Source organism: Zingiber officinale, chromosome 7A (genome assembly GCF_018446385.1).
Source record: "Zingiber officinale cultivar Zhangliang chromosome 7A, Zo_v1.1, whole genome shotgun sequence".
In the NCBI taxonomy this organism is placed as follows: domain Eukaryota; kingdom Viridiplantae; phylum Streptophyta; class Magnoliopsida; order Zingiberales; family Zingiberaceae; genus Zingiber; species Zingiber officinale.
Genome location: NC_055998.1, coordinates 73,940,668 through 73,945,114, shown reverse-complemented (window position 1 = coordinate 73,945,114; position 4,447 = coordinate 73,940,668). Strand labels below are relative to the sequence as shown.

General features: G+C 37.2%; 2 long non-coding RNA genes across 2 annotated transcripts; both read left to right on the top strand.

The window, feature by feature from the left end:
• The first annotated feature begins 974 nt into the window (after positions 1-974).
• Positions 975-3,050, top strand: LOC122000181. Its single transcript, XR_006117005.1, has 3 exons — positions 975-1,007; positions 2,454-2,510; positions 2,908-3,050. It is a non-coding gene; the product is annotated as an uncharacterized LOC122000181 (long non-coding RNA).
• Positions 3,051-3,686: 636 nt separating this feature from the next.
• LOC122000180 lies at positions 3,687-3,995 on the top strand. The gene is made up of 3 exons (XR_006117004.1): positions 3,687-3,696; positions 3,780-3,858; positions 3,945-3,995. It is a non-coding gene; the product is annotated as an uncharacterized LOC122000180 (long non-coding RNA).
• The last annotated feature ends 452 nt before the right edge of the window (positions 3,996-4,447 follow it).

Below are 4,447 nucleotides of genomic sequence, written 5' to 3'. Positions count from 1 at the left end.
AGAATTAATACATAATTCATTATTGACTTGATTAGATTTTAGAAACTTAAACCCAATACCTCTCTCTCTCTCTCCCTCTCCACTACAACAAAAACCCTCATAGACATCAGTGGAACAACAACGGTTTTAAGCAAAAACCTATGTCTTTGAGTATTTTACACCGTTTTTTTCAAAACCGGTGTCTATGAGCGCAGATTTTAGCTCATAAACATCGGTTTTTTAGGCGATGTCTATGAGCGCCTTTTTTTTCGTTAATAGACATCGATTTTAACTGCGGTTTTTAAAATCCGGTGTTAATGAACCAAAATAAAATATTTTAATATTCCCACAGCCAAAATTGCAACACTGTGAAGTTCCCTCCAAACCTAAATCTATATCGCGCCCCTTCCTCACACGACCATCTCTCTCGTCTAAACCTAAACCTAAACCTCCGACCATCTCTCTCAACCTCATCTGCCTCTTCTCCTTCCTAGATCGACGCCCTTGCTTCTCCGTCCGCGTTGTGAAACCTCGGCCACGTTGCTCGCAGTCTCGCTTGTTTTTTTTGTTGGTCCAGTCCGCGGAAGAAGAAAAAAAAAAGCTGCGTCGCATCAAAAAAAGCACCGCCCGCGAGCGAGCTCCTCTCCGCGAGCCCTAGCCACCTTCCTCTCCGCGAGCGAGCTCCTCTCCGCGAGCCACCGCCCTCTCCACGAGCGAGCTCCTCTTCGCGACCAGCCACCTTCCTCGCCGCGAGCCACCGCACCTTCCTCGCCGCGAGCATCCGCGAGCTGGAGCTCTCCGCGAACCCTATTCCTCTCCTCGAGCCACCTTCCTCTCCGCGAGCAGTCTCCTCACCGCAAGCCCAATCAGCAGCGGCCAGACACCTTCCTCGCCGCGAGCCACTACCCTCTCCGCGAGCCCTAGCAGAAGCGCCGCGGTCCAAATCCTGGTTGGGAAAAAATAGTACCACCATTACCATCCAGCAGCAAACCATCCTGATCCTGCGTTGAATCTTCATCGTCGCTCTGGTAATTTCCCCTCTTTTCTTTATTGGATTCTTGCCTAATTGTCTTTTGTTTCCTTAGGGAATCACTAATGGTTAGGTTTTGTTTGGATTCATGTGCTGGAACAAAGTTATTTGGTTGATTATTTTATTTTTATTTTTTTGGCAAGAAACAAAATGGCCAAATTAATCTGGGTAGATTTCTGGTTTAGCTGGTTCTTCGTGTTTGTGCCTCATATGGAATCAAAAAAATTGTTTCTTTTTAAACCCATGGATTAATTCTCTTTCATCCGTGGATAATTCTAAAAGGCCTGAACTTTCTTGCTGAATTGGTCTTGTAATCCTTCAGTTGAAGCTCGTTTAATCTATTAGCATTATGACTTCCTATACTTAGTCACACTTCCTTTTTTTAATTTTTAATCCAAAGATTAGGGGGTTTTTATTGTTGTTTTTAGTACCTTCCTAGAAATGTGTTATGGACGACTATAAAGAAGTAATTAGTTCTAATTCATAAAGAGATAATGCTGATTTCTTGCTTGTAATCTGTATTTTACTTATTTGCCTGTGCATTCAATCTAGTTATAGCATCTTTGAAATGAAGAGTATTGAAACCTGTTTGATCCCACTTCTATCCAGTTTTTCTTGAAGGAACTCTCATTAAGTCTTCTTCGTAAGTTGTATAGTAAACCATGAAGAGTGTTTGTTACTCAGTTATGTGATTACACAAACCATGGAAGTGTTCAAGAGATTTGTTATATTAATTTAGTTTGATTTATTTGCATATTGTGCAACTACTAACTCGCCATTGAAAGAAGCTAACTTTATCCAGAGGATTGGAAGTGCAAGTATATCCATGGTTAACAAAAATATATTAGTGTATGCATAGATGTTATGTGACTGATAACTGGATTGAACCTTACTGATATGAGGTTAATCTATGATGTGAACCTTACTGATACATGGTAAAAAGTCAAACTCTTTGACTACCTCCTTAATGTCTCCTATTACTGATCTTTCAAGCCCCGTTGTGTCCATTACTATTACTATGAAGAAATTGAAAGGAAAGAACTACGCTTTGCATGCTGCAATAGTTTGAGTTTGGTTTGTGGTTCATGATGTAATCGGCGATCTCTTCCAATTAAGATAAGACATTGGGATAGTTACTCACATTGGTTGACTTTAGATTTTTGAGTTGACTATAGTATTTTATAAATCACTTCAATTGTCAAGGTCATTTAGAATAGTTCTGACAAGGTCTTCACTATTATGTGTCAAGGCCATTTCTTTTTGGAGAAGTGTGCTTCAATTTTTTTCCCCCTTGATGAAATCATCATTGTATTTGTACCTCCCTATATGCATTCCTGAACAAATGGTTTAGAATTTAAGCTTGTGCTATCTGTAAATATTCAGTTTTTTGCTGCTAAATTGTGTTCGAAGTTAACACTTTTATCATGTGTATTTCTATACACAGGAAAAACATAATCAGGAATTTCACTAGTAGCTAAGATCTGTTATTTTGGACAATGAGGTTAGTACTAGTAATGCGTGATATTTACCTTTTCTTTTGTCTTGGCCTTGCTAGATGTTGTCTGTTTAAACAAAATTTCAAAAAATTGTTTTCGTAAATTAGTTGACGCTATTGCAACTGGCCTGAAAATTCACAAATTCCATAGTTCAGGACCTTTTAGCTTTTCTTTTATTTGTGCAGAGGATGCTTGTCTGTTTTAGAAGGAATTTGACTAAGTGATCATTCATAGAAAAATTGATTTTACATATGACTAGATTCAGAATTTAGAAATTCTGCAGATTTTTTTTTAAAAAAAAATAGTTAGGTGTCACTTTTTTTTTCCCTGAAACTGACTTATGTATTTCTCCATGTTGGATAATATAAACCTTAAGAGTTGCATATTATGTATATCTTTTAGTAGGCCTCAAGTGAGATGGAATGAAGACAACTTGTATGAAATTGAAGCCAATAAACCAGTGAGGCAGAAAATAACTGAACCTAAAACACCTTATCATCCTATGGTTGAGGATGATGGTAAGTCCGCAAATGTTGATTTATTCAAACAACTTGCACTTTGATCTAATATCTATTTAACAAGTTAAAGAGGGAATAAATAACTTTCAGATGCTTAAAACTCATTCATTGGTAATGCAGGTTGTTTATCGCCAAGAAGAGCTTCGCAGGTCCAAATCATCCTCATCTTCTACTGCTTGCTAATTTTTCCCCCTTTGATGAAGTGTCTTCTTTCTAATTAGAAAAGCTTGGACCAGTTGAAGTTTCTGTGTAGGTACGGATGTGGGCACATTGATTTAATCCTATGATTAGGTTCAGAATAGATAATTAACATAACATTTCTTCCACTGATACTGTCTTTATCTGATTATTTTGTGTTGCTAACAATGTGGTGCAGACGTGGAACTATCTATGCTAGTGTTGTCTTCTAAAATAGTTCGCGTATTGCCGTTAATGTTGTTCTAAGGAAAGAATTTATCTCACAATTCATTGTTTACTTAACATTTTGTTCCTTGCATTTCGCTAAGTTAGTTTGCTAAAACAAAAGAACACTTCGTAAGAATGTTTTCCTTATTTTCTCCTCCTTGGTAATATTTTAAGAACTATTGGCAATGCACTTATTGAGATTGTTTTCATGTCTAATTTGAATATTTTGATCTCTGAGTGTCTGGAATGAGAAGATTAAGTTTACAAGGTAAGTCCTTGGGAGTTGGTCAAACAATCTTATATTCTGGTGTTGGAGATAGCCATTAACGGTCTTTTTATTTACTTTTCCAGTCATTGAGAATGCCTCAAGATGCTATTTTGTGCTATCAGCATGCTATACAGGCACACCCAACTTACGCGATGGCATATGGTTAGTCCAAACTATTCTAGTTACATGAAATAAGATAATTCTTTCCCTAGCTACTCTTAATTTGCTTATGGAATGTTTATTTGCAGTGGAAAATTTATAGACTGTTTCTTGGAGACCAGACAGGATAAGTAGATTGGTTTCTTATCTATTTTTGGCAGGGGCATCATAAACAAATCTCAGTTGCTTGTTATGAAGGACAAAGTAAAAGCCCTCTCCTATGCTGGAGAAATTTTTTACCAATCTGTCATTCTTATTTTCTTTAACTGAATTTTGGTTGAGGGAAAAATGTTTAATCTATTAGATAAGTGAAGGCACTTGCAAGGAGGAAAAGTTATGTTTGTGATTATGCTGAGAACTTAAACCATTTTTTATCTCTAGTTCAGTTCACTTCTAATTTCCCAGATAAAGCTGGCCTTACTAGTTCATGTTGAGGTCATGGTGGTTATCAAGGTAATAATATTATCCGATAAACATTTATCCCAACACTGCATGAGAATATTCTTGATTGTTGTTTTGAAAGGGGTCGTCACACAGAATACCTTCTGGATATGTTTGCTATTAATGACTTCCCCCTTATTTGATACATTCT